The sequence below is a fragment of the Halyomorpha halys genome, unplaced genomic scaffold (assembly GCF_000696795.3).
Source record: "Halyomorpha halys isolate HHAL.00 unplaced genomic scaffold, Hhal_1.1 Scaffold1652.1, whole genome shotgun sequence".
Lineage (NCBI taxonomy): Eukaryota > Metazoa > Arthropoda > Insecta > Hemiptera > Pentatomidae > Halyomorpha > Halyomorpha halys.
In genome coordinates, this window is record NW_027105404.1 from 135829 (window position 1) to 150663 (window position 14835).

The 14835-nt window shown below is 35.8% G+C and overlaps 1 long non-coding RNA gene across 1 annotated transcript; it reads right to left on the bottom strand.

Annotated features, from left to right (window-relative positions):
- Window positions 1-7867: 7867 nt before the first annotated feature.
- LOC106690306 (uncharacterized) lies at window positions 7868-9707 on the bottom strand. Its single transcript, XR_001344572.2, has 3 exons — window positions 9556-9707; window positions 8440-8592; window positions 7868-7999 (listed from the first exon to the last, which is right to left on the bottom strand). It is a non-coding gene; the product is annotated as an uncharacterized lncRNA (long non-coding RNA).
- Window positions 9708-14835: the final 5128 nt, after the last annotated feature.

Below are 14835 nucleotides of genomic sequence, written 5' to 3' on the forward strand. Positions count from 1 at the left end.
AACAAACAAGAATTTGCTATATAATAAATTTAAATCAATCATTATTGGTTAATATAAGCTGTTAATTGGCATCCTTAAAATAATTAGAATTTATAATTTTAACTGACTAATATTAATTTCACTCACAATCCTTAAATATTTTCTTGTATAAGTAAACTATATATTCTTCTTTACATAAAGTTTAGATAAACCCCAGCAACTATGCATTAGATTAAGAATTTTTTAGTTTTATTTATTCATTTTTTAATGTACCTTAGATCACTAGTCATTTCATTACTTTTAATTAATACATTAATCAGTTAACGTTTAATTATTAATAGTTTAGTAATTAATTTTCATTAATATTTGAATAAATCATTTTAGATTGTGATAGGACTCAAAATTCTAAGACTCATTTAATCTCTACTCCATTCGCCACTGAATATCATAACTACCTAACTAAGATGTCACGCACTCCTTTGACATTTCAATTTTTTTAACTACACATTTTGTAAATCTTGTACTCTTGATTGCCTTTCACAAATTGTTTCTTTGATGTGTCTTTTTTGTTTCAACTCAATACTATCATCGCCTGATTCACTTATTTTTCTTAATATTTTGTTTCTCTGGTTCATCCTTCTTGTGCTACAGTTCTTGTCACTTGGTTTTACTTTTATATTAGAAAGCTGAATTTTCATTCCAATCCATGTTAATAGCTTTTAGTTGTTATTTCTTTATAATGAATTAAAAGTCTTTTTAAATAAAAAATTACTTTTTAAGCGTTTTATATTACCTCTTCACTTCTTATTTCCTTAAATAGATCTTGTTTGTATCATTTCGTGCATTTTAGATGACCCTAAATCACTGGTAAGTTTCGAGTGGATTGGTAAGGTTGTATTAAAGTAATTTCATTTTTTTTTGTTATTTTCGAAGGCTATCACTTTTGAACAAAAAATAAATTATTTTTCGATCTGTATGAAAGTTTTTAAGAGTGAAAAACGAATATAATCTTTATTTCTACAGAAAATAATATTTGATCCCACTTTTCCTGGCCAGTCGGTCTAAATATTTTCAATACTGTGCTTCTGTTATGACATTGGGGGATTAATAAACTAAAGAATTTGTTCTTTGATGTAGAATAACAAAACAGTATTGTCAATTGTATACAAAAATACAAAAACCAAAAGTCAACTTTTGTAATGTAGGACTAAATAATATTTTTTTAAAGAAAAACCAAATCTGATTAGTTTTTAGTGTCCTTTAAAACCTTCAGATAAGAAATTTCTTAAAAATGTAAGGATACAAATATATTTAAAATATTTTATAAGTTTCATTTCGCAACGTTAGCCGGTCCAAATTATTTCAAACGCATACGCATATCAGATATATATGTTAATTTTTTTCAAAACCAGCCAGGTAAAATATTTGCTGGTTTAATGTTGAGAACGGTTATTTCTCATAACTAACTTTAACACAAAAGATATATTTAGAAGTGGTAGACAGGAAGCCCTTGATAAAAATCCAAGAAAGCATTTAGGTAGTAGGTGAGGGAAGATAGTGTGTCCTCTCGGAAAGCTTTGATTCAGGTGTCAAGACCTTCTGGAAAGGGCATTGAGATGCGGAAAATATAGTAAATTTCGAAACCAGAGATTCCAGTTTCCAAAAGAGAATAAAAGACATGTCCAGATAAGAAAGAAAATCGAAGAGAAAACCTCCGTTCTCTTATTATAAATACGAAGTACGATTACCTAAACATATATTCGAGACAAAAATACAATTAAAATATAACAGGCTATGCAAATTTGTTGCAATGGCTTATTTATACTTCATCATTACAACGAACATTAACTAAACTTCTTCTTTTTTAGGTCGGTAAAGATACCACAGACTGATTATGATGTTAGCAAGTTCATTGAATATAGAATTAGAAGGTTCGTACAGCATTCGCAAGTAGTTGTTTCATGTATACTATGCTACGTAATAAACAAGAGCATGAATGTCCATATACTATAATTGACAAGTCTATAGAGAAAAAAAAAGCAACTTCTAAATATTTTGGAATTAATCACCTTTATATATTTTGGTATTAATTAACTCTGGTAGGTACGGCAGCATCAAATGGCAACTCCAGACCTTTGCACACTTAATTCTCACCAATAAAAAAGAAACAGACAGACAAGACTAAAGAATCCTAAACAACAAAGAAACCAAAATACTGACCCAAAAGTAATTCAGGATCACTTTTACAAAGGAGCCTTTGAGATTGCTGGAAAGAGATTCTCTAATTTTAAGGATCTCTTTCCACCAATCTTATTGGTTTTTCCTCTTCATTGGGGTGAAAAATGTACTGATTGATGGAAATGGGTACATAAACGAGCGGGAAATATAGATAAATAGGTAAGGAGAGTATGGATTGAAGTGGACAAACAGGTCCGTTTGTAGCTAAGGTAGTTGATGCATAAGTCTTGCAACCTCGAAACTGCACCAGCACCAGTTTGGGTCGACTTTTATTTCTTCGGTGGGCCCACGTGATGTAAACCTTACTCTTCACTATGGTGAGAATAGGGTGGTACTCTGAAGATAAACCTCCTCCCCCTCTCCTCTTCCGTATGATACCAGAATTTTATTGTATGCCCAGAAAGGCGGTCATACAATAAAAAAAAAAAAGATTGAAGAGGACAGTACTAGCAAGGTATTCTTAGATTGAAAGGCGGATAGGGCAGTACGGACAAAATATTCGTTGGGTAGAAGTCCAGCAGTTGGGTACTGCTGGAATTCCTGGCTCACCAACGGAAAGTTGAAGAAAGTAGCTTGAAAAACCACATCAGCTAGATCTACAGTTAGGTAGGTAGTTGAACGTCCAACCAGACATCCTTCTGGAGGGGAATCGGAAGCCTCTACAGACAGCGAGCAAGAGGAAAGCGATGGATGGAAAGGCCGTGCGAAGAAGGCCCCACTCCAGGATGCGCCTCGGGCAGAAAGGCTTAAGGAGAAGGAAATCTGCCTTCGCTAGCGTCCTTGCGACGATAGGGTTCCCGCCATCCCTCTTAAACCCCAGGACACGCAAGAGAAGTGCAGCGGGTTGGACTGCGAAAGATATTACAATTCCCTGTCTCAAGAAGAATTGAAAAGCATTGGGGACGTAAAATTAATACAGGTCAACCAAAAGGGTAGTTTTCAGGTCTGACTGAAAGCGCTGACGAGGCACCAGGGGTACCACCCGACATCGGTGAGCCACCTGAAAAGTGAATGTTGAATCGGACTGAGACCAGGTAGCCTGATGAACTGCAGGAGGCAACCGGACGGATGCAGTGGACAAGGTCCAGCACCATCAGATTAGGTAAAATAATGAACACGATACCTCAAAAAAATTATTCAATGATGATCATACACAATTCTATTTGACTTATCATGACGAGGGGTCATGATACAGTTTCATGAAGACGTAAACATGGTTTTTGAAACCCTCTCCTGCTTTATGATAGCAGTTAGCCAGAAAATTAGCAATATTTTGCTATATTATAAAAACCAAAGCTCTCCAAAAGAAATAATTTATTAATTAAGAATGTGCACATTTTGAAAATTATATTTATCTTATGTAAAATTGAGTAAATGTCGATAAATAAGAGTAGGAATTATTGTTTCTTCGAATGCCTAAGAATCGTGTGGACGAGATCATTACGATACAGCTCATTTGGTGGAGTTTTACCTGCAATGATATTCTCTTTGTCTATATTATGATCACTATTAATGTAATGTCCATTTTTTATTTAACTTTAATGTTATTTCTTTGTTCAGAATTTTTTTTTTGTATTATTTTTGTCATATTTTTAGACAATGGTAATATGGATGATAGAGCTCATTTACACCATATTTACAAATATAAAAATTAAATGATAAAAATAGAAGAGATTGAAAGAAATAACAATAAAAAATACGTAAACACTATCATTCCTTATTTTCAATGTTTACATTCAGCCTGGGGAATCCCATCGAAAGAACAGGACTCCGGTAAATCCCACTTTATAAATCCCAGCACTTCTCTCTTAACCACCTCACTGGTATTAAAAGCCAGTTCAGGATGAGTAGATTGCTAGCCGCAGACGCTCAGAACTTGAGTGGACAGTCTGACCATTGCCAAAACTCCAATATAATAGGACCACTGTACCACTGTCGTTTCAACCTTCGCGGAGGATTGAAGGGATGGGAAATGTTCGGAATAATGGGAGAAATTACGCTATAGTTGGGAAATCTGGTTGGATCACTAATTAGATCCCACTAATAGAGCTGCGTAGTAAGGCCCGCTCTCCTGCTCAAGTGCCATGCATACTTAGTAATTTGAAGAAAAAATAACTAATAATCTATTTTCGCTTTTTTGGTAAACGATTTTACATAACACGCATGTTGTGAGTAGAAAAATTATTTTCCTTGGAAAACTTTGATTTATAATATAATTATTTATCATTTAAATGACCTCAACCTTAAATGATTCAACCTCTCATTCAAATGACTTGACATGGATCCATTACTAAATCAGATTTAATTTAAATGCAAAAAGCTGTTTACAGTAGGCTACTTTGGTATAGTGGTCTCTTTTGGACCTATTTTCACATGCAGTAACTAATTCAACATGATCGGACAGGTGAATGAGAATGGGCTATGGTCTCTAGTCAAGGAGGATTGGCATGATGGAGAGTCATTACAGATCGATTTTTTGCGTAAGAGCTGGTATTAACAGTAAAAATAATTTAATATATAAAAAAATTACTGACGCAGATTAAAAAATAATGGATGAAATTTATTACTTCATGGATCTCGATTAATTTTCTACCAGTCCCATCAGAATTCCAATTAGTTAAATTATATTAAGTAAGGTCGACATATAGCCTAAATAATTAAACTTAGTATAAACATTAGGGTTTAAGTTATGATTTTTAAAAGCTCTGACAATAAGGACGTTGAAGGACATTTTTCCATATTTGAAGAAATATTTATAACTTTTAGATTACTAGATCGCTATTCGAATATTTTAACGTTTGCATAATATTTATTTCGTAAAGTTGAAACTTACATGGTTTTTTATCAAGATTGTACTTGAGAGAGCTGGTAAAATTCAATTGGTGATTATTGTAAGTAGTATGTGAGCAATTAACTAACTCAAGTCTATAAAAGACTTTGGATTTATATTTATAAGGATCATATTCATCCTTATTTTAGCCGAATCCTCTAAGACATAAGGACACGTTGAGTCTTCAATATGTTTATCTTTTTGATATGACATTTTAGTGGAGAATCTAAAACAAATAAGTTATTGTTTTTACTAGTTTGGTTAAAATTTTACTTCAACTTCTAATAGTATGAAAAAATATTTGGACATTTCGATTTAATAGCTATAAAATATTTCTATAATTCTGTTTTCAATATTCACCTTCTACGAAACAGACCAGGATATTTATTCTGAAATACCCACTGTAATTATCGTTCAGGTGATGAAAATTAGAATACGATAAAGTTGGAACTATTTATTTACTCTTCATACAAGATAAATATGACCATACCCAATTTTGAATTAAAAATTATTGAATTTTGTTAGAAGCACATTTACTGTTTCCGTTTAGAATTTAAATTATCTATTAATAACTATGTAAAAATAATGTTGGATAAAAGTGATGATGCCACCAATTAGGTTTTAGAACGCATATAATTAATATATCTTCATTAATTGTGAACGTATTAAAATCAAAAGCTATACTGCTATCTTTTGGTACTTTGCAGAAGTAGAAAAGTATTGAACTAGAAAGAAGCTTTGAAGTACGTTTATTTAAAATAAGAAAGGGACACTGGTTCATTAAGAATCAAAGACTACAACGCCAGCCTTAAAGTTACTGAAACCTTTTCAACAACAAACAACTTCCCGTTTCTATTTCTTGGAACACCTGACTTAATGAAAAGTCTAAGATTTCATGCTTATCATGTCCTGAAAAATCTTTTTCTTTCAATTCTTTTACCAGATTATTTTTTTTTAATTTAAAATTACTTATTGTCCATTTCTAGTCGATGACTTATAAATTTTTATATTTACTATTTGTAATAAATCAATTTATTTACATCGTTTTATTACTTTTTTGTTGTCATTTTTAGCATCTTGGAAGAGGTCTGAATAACATAAATGTCTATATCTATAGAAATAACTTAGTTTATACGACATCTACAATAAAAATAAATTCTCATTCTTAATTGAAAATAAAAGAAAAATCAATTACTTCTAAGTACCTCGTATAAATTTAAATACCATCATATATAAATAAATTCAAATAAAAATGTATATGTACATTTATGCAAATGGCAGAAAAACCAAACAAAAAAAAACATGAAACATGTTAAAACGTATACAATGTGTAATAACTGCAAGAGGTATAAGACAATTATTCACTTCTGATCCTAATTCCAATCATAAATTATGCCAATCAAAAATATGGAACATGAGGACAGCAGTGTCCCGGGTAATGGTATTTGCGGATCACATTGTCCTTATAGCAGATAATAAAGGGAACCTACAACAAGCTGTAACTGAATGGGAAGCTGAGCTGGAAAGAAAGGGAATGAACATTAATGTCAGGAAAAGCAAAATAATGCATATAAGCCGGGAACAGGAAAGGATTGAAATACTTTGCAAAGGTTAACCAATAGGAATGGCGGACGAGTACACATACCTAGGAACAGTGAACAGAAGGAATAGAAGGGTAGACCAAGAGATATCCAATAGGATAAAGAAGGCCAATCCAATACCTACTCTTCCAAACCTCTGCAATACAGTTATAGGGAAGAGGGGGGTAGAAGAATGTTCAATAAAGTACATACATATCTTCAAGGTTATAAACCAACCTACTCTCATTTACGGAAGTGAACGCTGTGTACCACTTGATAAGCACCTAAGCAGAGTCACTGCAATGGAAATGAGATACCTACAGAGAGTGGCAGGCCGAACTAGGAGGGATCGCATACGAAATGAGAGGACAAGACAGGATGTTTGAAATGTCTCCATAAAGGATACCATTGAAAAGAGCCAACTCAGATGGTTTGGACATCTATTTTGAGAGAATCTGTGAAGATAGGGATCCAAGAAAATATATTGAGGCCAGACCAACAGGAAAACGCCCAAGAGGGAGACCCAGAATACAATGGAAGGACTACATCTCCAGAGTGGGAGAGAAAAGAGGGAAAAACTGGGATGCCATGAGGGTTCTGGCTCGGGATCGAGAGGCTTGGTTTGCTTGGACAGAGGCTCCTCCACGCTGAAAGGCTTTAAGTAGGAAGAGAAAGAAGAAGAAGACTGAATCTTAACCAGTTACTACTACTGATTATGTAGTATTTAGAATATTACTTATTCTCATGATGGCTCGGTTTGCATTGGTTTACCTATTAGTTGCTTGTTTACTGAGGTCTAGACAGAATCACACCATCTATGAGCTGTAATTGAAGCGATCTCTCTTCCACCCTAGCTTTAACTCTTGGCTCATCTGCAGAGAGGTGCTATCTTTACACTAAGAGCCTACTGAGTCACGGCTGAGGGCCCCAAGATCTATGAGCCTTCTAACTCCTATAATGGATAGTATTATCAGCGCAGTAGTGGCCGATTTTGGCCATTTTTTCAATCAATAAATCGTAGTGCTCTTAGAAGTTGCACTCTTTATGAAGTGAGATAGCGATAGTCCCTTCAGTAGTTTCCCCGTTCAGTATATTAAATTTAAAAATACCTCCGTATTTTCTATATTAAGATACAGAGCTTTTTTATTATTAAAGTTCCTGTGTTCATAAAGAAGATAATTTAACCCAACGCTAGACTTTATCAGAAAAGGTATTAACATATCAAATAAAACTAAACGTCTATCTAATATTTTTTTTAATATTTTAATTCATATATTAATTGGGTTCATAAAAACCAAAAGTGTTTTCTTCTGTATGCTTCTCATAATTCATTGTATTGTTTTAGGCCAAAATCCCTTTCCAATTTCCAAACCTGAAAATTACAAGATTAAATAATACGTTTTATAATTGAATTATGCTTAAAATTATGTTTACTTCAGTGTAATATGCAACTATACCAGAAAAAATAAAATTGATCGTTTAGAGTGTAACAAACATAACATGGTATCATTAATTAAAATATGTAATATTGTGTTGTAAATGATTGAAACAACCAAATAATTTTTTTTACCGAGGATTAACCTGGTTATAAAATTAAAGAAAGATAAATAGCTGATTCGCGTGTCCTTTTTATTACTATATTCAAAGAGTATACCATGTTAAGAAGATAATGCTCAGACTTAAATTCAGTCATCATATAAAACTATAACATTATGATTTAAATAATAATTATATCATTAATATGATTGTTTAATTCATATACATACATTTTAAATTTAGTTATTTTAAATGGAAATTAAAACCTTAAAATACCTTACTATCCTGAAGAAACTCTAGTGGCCCTAATTACTTCTTGTTTCCCGTAAGATCCGTCAGGCAGTATTGGATCTCTACAGCAGGCGTAAAAACCGAAAACGCAGCACCTGTAGGTACTCGGGCAATAGAAGTAGTCATTGCAGAATACCACTGAAATATAGTTAATTCACAAATTAATGATACATAAGTTATTATTGAAAAAAAAAAATAAAAAATTGTTAAGTTCTTAAAATTGGTTTTATTTTTAAATAGTTTTAATGAAAATTTTACTACGATAATGGACGGCTGTATAAGTCACCGATAAATTTTTTTTTCGGATTGGTATTTGGAATAACAGATCGGTATTAGTTTTATAACTACTAGAATTATTAAAGAAAATTAGATAACTTATAAACGTTAGATTATTTATATTTTATGAATGATAAATTAAAAAGTTTTATAGGATTTTAAACTATAGGTCTACTCTCATCATAGGCCTGAGAATTAACCTGTGGGTTGGAGCTTATTCCTTAATTCTGGTATAGGTTTTAATGTGGTACACTGAATTCCAGTATATTCCATAAACAAGTTAAAGAAGCAGATGGATTAAATATTTTTATATTTAAAAATGACAATATTTATTTTGCTTTAAGAAAATTGAAGGTATGTCTCATAAATTGTGTCGAACTTAAAGAAAATAACTTTCAAAAATAAAAAATAAATGACAAAAAATTGGTTTTCAATCTGTTTCTCAGGACTTTTTGACATAATATTTTTGAAGTTCCTAATAGTATTAAAATGAATAAATAATTTAATGGTTGCATTTTAATACAAATATAACGTGGCTCATGGAAAATGAAACCACGCGCGTTACAGGACCACCTTTCTCATTATCAGGGGAAGAAAGATATACACTATTGGATTAACTATAAACATATTCATGAAATGAAAAGATCATTATTAAAAATATTGTATATATATTGAAACCCATGTTTTTTTTTTTGTTTTTTTTTCAGCGACATAAAACTTTTCTAAATTAAAGAACAGTGATTTCCCAATATTTATTTCCCAATATTATATACTGTATAATGTTTTTTGTTTAGTTTTACAACTAAATAACTTCATAGAACTTACCATCACTGGCGGCCACTGCCACTGAAGCCAGACACAGTACTGCTACTAAGAAGACGAGAGCTCGAGACATGGTTCTTTCTTCTCAATGAAATTTCAGAGTTGCATTGTCGATTTTATACCTACAGCTAATTAGTAGATCATTATTATTCACTTCCTGTAATTAATATTACGTTATTTATTTGTTTCCAAAACAAATGTAATATATAGGATCAACATAAACACACGCATTGAACCAGGTTTTATTAATGAAATGACAGGGTTAAACAACTGAATCAACACTTGTTTTTTACCTGATTTTAACTAATGAAAATTAATTCAACAAAAATTAGTAGTTGAGACTTAAAAATAAATCAATTGTTAAAAAAAAAAAACTTTTGACTGGGATTCATTAAGCATTTTCAATAGAAGACATTCCCATCAATTTTGATATTAATTCTTCAGAAAAAAAGTTTATGGGTGGAATACAGAACTTTTCTTCATACAATTTATCTTTTTGAGTCATATATATTGTTAATTTTAATGAAATAATTTTGGCACCGAAATCCATATTACTAAAACATAGTACTAGAGTAGATAAGTACGGTCCTGACCTCCTCCACACATTACTTAGTTTCAGGTTACCCCAGTTATGCTGTGATGCCACAGAAATTTCCTACTTTCTGATTTTTTTCTTAATGAGAATAGATTCACTTTAAAAATAAAGAGTTAAAAAACAAAACTTGGATTTTTTTTTTTTTTTTTAAATTTCCTAAAATTCTATTGAATGGAGCTACATCCCTATTTCTACAGAGTTCTCATTTGTAACTCTATTAAAATATCAACTCTATTTTCTGGCTAATACATTTTTTATTGTTTTCATTTATAATTTTATTGAATTATTTCATTATAAATCAAACTTTTTTCAAGGAAGAACTACACATTATAATAAATCATGCTAGTTTTCCTATGTTACAAGCCAAGGAAAATCTCGTTTGCTTAAAACAAAGGGATGCCGTCGGGTGCACCACAACGGGGAAATAAGGGGTTATTCATATAGTATGAATCACATATATGCTGAATAAATATGAAAAATTCATATAGTATTTATATAGCAAAGACGGTGTTTACATAGTAGTGAAATATTTAATCAAAACATTATATATTTTTTTCTGAAATGTACCTATGTTAGAGTTTACCATAATTGAAAGGCAATTTGCGATACAGAATTATTAGATTTATAGTTAATTAAATGCAATCTAAGGGAACGTTAAAAACGTGAAATCTTACATATTTTTTCTTTTCTTATGACCCCCTTCCTGGTGATTTCTGACAACAGGGAGGGAGTATTTACGGTTATCTAAAGGTAACCAACCTATTCTAACGATGGTGGAAGAATCAAGTTTTCATATTGTGAGACCACCACAAACCGCCAGGCCAGGTTCGAACCAGCACCGCGGCAACCACATGGCAGTCCCTTACCTCCCTGTACTACAAACAGCCCTATGTTCTTACATTACGACTAAGTTATCTGTTCCTTCTCCACCACATCTCTCAGCTTTGAGGATTAAGTCGATAATTTAATTCAGGCTTCTCAGGTCCTCGATTGACAACTGAGGAGGTTCTAGAAGCTATAGCACCAGCACCTCCGGTAATGCCCCCACTTACCCCAGACCACGTTAGCTCAGGCGCATGCCAAGATATTAGCTAAACTAAAGGTGAGGACAGCCATGTCGCAAGATTCAAGGAAGACTATCTCAGACCTAGAACGTTTCTCAGGTGAGATCGGCGAACTGAACCACTTCCTCAAAGGAGGTGATCGCATCATAGGAAGAATGGAGGCCAAAGTATCGGAGGACCTGCTGGATACAAACGTTGCTATTTTGCTGAAGGCGGCATTAATTTGCAGAATCTGGAGAACCATTCTTAATCACATCCAAGCTGATGAAGAGACATTCTGGCCAGTGGTCAAGCAACGATTGAAAACGGCTTACGGAGGGAGAAGATGGACGCCGGAGGAGGACATTTTCTGTATGTTCCGTGAGAGAAGAAAGCAGGGTCAGTCGAAGGGATGGTATGCGGCATCTTTACTTGCCCATTTTAATTTAGTCATAGAAAAGATGAGAGAGACTTAGAGGGCAGAGGTGGTGCACTGGAATACGAACATCCTGGACGCAATACTAAAGATACAGCTGGCAAAGGAAACCAACAAGCAAGAAGGACTGCCACGTGAGCGCACATTTATAGAATGTGCCCAAGATATGATAGATGCAAGCACCCGGGAAGAAGACACCAGGATGGGGGTTGAGGAGGGGGGTGGAATAGAGCCCTAGGAACAATCCAGCGCCTTGGAGGAGAAAGGGCAAGAGAGATGTCGGCCGGGAAAGACGCTCAGGCGAAAGAAGAACGAACCAGGCCAAGCCGAGGAACAACGGTCGAAGAGAAGTGCGGAGGTGCCACAGATGTGAGAAAATGGGTCACCTGGTGGCCCAATGTCCTCGTACCAGATGCTTCAAATGTGGGAACGAGGGCTACATAGCAAGAAGATACCCTTATATGTACCGAAGGAGAGAGACGAACCTAGGAGAGCCAATGGAGGTTAATGGGCAGAGAGTGAGGCGAAGAAGAGAGTCACATAGACCAGACGAGTCGAGCAGCGACATTTCGGTGGTATCAGAGGCATCAAGCACAGATGTTGAGGATGGAGAGGCGGCCGAACACATCGAGAAACGAATGGAGGAGAGCAAACGGGAGGAGAGGATCCACGGAAGAGATCTGAGGAGAATGTATACAGAGCGGTGGCCGCACGATGGTGAGTTGCAACGTGGGGAACGAGATCCGGCCTATTATCAAAGTGAGAGGAGTACGGTGCTTGGTCGATACAGGGAGCTCCAACACCATCGTGTGTCAAGAGGCGTTAAAGAAGCTGGGAAACGGAGAGAGGACACCCCAGCCCAATGTTCAGGTATGTCAGTGGTACCCTGAACTATTATCGGAGATTTGGGCCAGAAATGGCAGCCCATTAATAACCTCTTAAAGAAAGGAAACCGTGACCCCTGCCATGGAGAATAATATCCGCAAATGTATGGAACAACTCCAGAAGGAACCTGTCCTGGCCTTTCCTAACTTTGAACGGAAATTCACTATTACGACAGATGCCAGCGAGTACGCACTTGGTGCGGTGTTATCTCAGGAAGGGGGGGGAGCGGAGCCCCCAGTTGCGTATGCAAGCAGACGCTTTACGGATGTCGAAACGAGATATAACGCGCTGGAGAGGAAATTACTGGGGATAGTGTGGGCCGTAGATCATTTCCGACCCTATGTATTCGGTAGAATATTCAGAGTATCGACCGACCACCGCCCCCTCCAATGGGTAGGTAAATTGAAAGAGTCCTCTGCGAGGGTTATCCGTTGGAAAGAGCTCCTCAATGAATACACTTGAGATAGTTTACAAACTAGGGAAAGGAAACGTAGTGGATGATTGGCTATCTTGAGCGCTTATGGTAAATGCTATCGAGAAAGATCGGGGGGAGCCTGCCGGATATGTGAGGGAGTTCCTGCGAGAGTGGACGCCAGGTGAAGAGGAAACTAGGGACGGTCAGGACCAAGATGAAGGAGGCCCGTCATCGGAAGACGATAGTTCAACCGTAGGGAGACCCGTGGAAATGGACGAAGTTGACGAAATAATCAAAGACAAGCCGAGGCAATTTATCTGGAAGAGGAGGACGTCTGGACTGATGAAAGTAGATTATAGCAACTACGGACGCAGTACGATGAACACCATATGGTCTCAGCCGGGAGCCAGGGAAGACCTCATTTGTCGAGCACTAAAAGATGCATCCAAGGTCGGGCGGACTTATCATATTTATGTAGGCATGCGGTTATCTGGGAAAAAATTAAAAGACTTGCGATCCGAGCAGTTAGGGGTAGACCGCGTGTTTGTGCGTTGCTTGAGGATGGTGAAGAAGTGACGTTGGCGTACCATCATGGGAAGACGAATCACTGAGGTGTGAACGATACGATGCAAGCCCTGAAACGCAGATACTTCTGGTAGGGTATGAAGAAAACAATACAGGAGGTCATAGGTACTTGTGCCGTGTCTTAGCACAAAATTTGACCGGCACCCTCCAAAAGTGATACAGGAAGAAACGCCCACGGTTGACACGCCCCTTCATATGGACACATTCTCCTGGAAGGGTTATTAATGGATAACGGCAATGGACCTCTTTAGTAAAGTAGCTATGTCCCATCTCGTTAAAGAAAAATCAGCAGAGGCAGTACTAGGAGCGTTGAGACAGTGGTTCCAGTTCTACGGCATTCCCGACAGGATCAGGTTTCATCGGATGCAGGGAGGGAATTTGACAACAGTGCGATCTGGGAGGATATGAGAGCGCTAGGCGTGGAATTGCACCTAAACACGTTAGGTCATCCCAAGGGAAGAGGGGGAATAGAAAGATTGCACAGCGCCCATGGTGATCATTTAAGGGTCTATCAGTTGGATAAAGGGCCCTACAAAGCGATGACGAATGCAGTGGGGGCCTATAATCATTCAATACACGCGATAACTGGATTTTCATCCTTTGAAATCCTTTTTGGACTACAGGGGCGCCGACGGGATTGTGATTGACCAAATTGTGGTGGAGAGTCAGAGAGAGGATAGTGCCAGAAAAAAACAAACGGGTAGCTCGCCATAATTTAAACCTTAGAGACGTTAGGGGGGAGATTAAAATCAGGACAATTGTCTATCGCCGGGTGGGGACAAATCGGAGTAAGGAGTTACAGCGATACGAGGGTCCATTCCGGGTGATTGTCATAAGAGAACACAATGAGGTTACAATAGAGAGTGTAAACGAACCCAAAAAGAGAAGAAATGTCCACATTGAACAACTGCAGTTCCCTACATCGGGAACACTGGAGTATCCTCATCTCCGCGCACAAACGAAGATAGTATTTTATATATTTTTTTTTATGTTTTGTAATCCTTTTATATTATTGTACGTGTATAGAGCAGGAGTGTGTTGACGAGATGTAGATAGTGAAATCAAAAGTGCATTTTTAGTTAAAGTTTCGAAACATCTGTAAATAGTTGTAAAAAGTATTGTAGTTATTATGTTTTATTCTTTTTTGTTTTTTTATTATATTATTATTTGTGTATCTCAGGTTCTGGTTGTAATTTTTTAAGTTTACGATCCTGTTCATAAACGCGTAGGGGGGAGTTACGGGATTGGCAGGCACAATATCAGCCGTAATCCTAACTCCACTCGTAAACAAACGTGCAAAGTGTATATAAGAGGAATTAAAAGG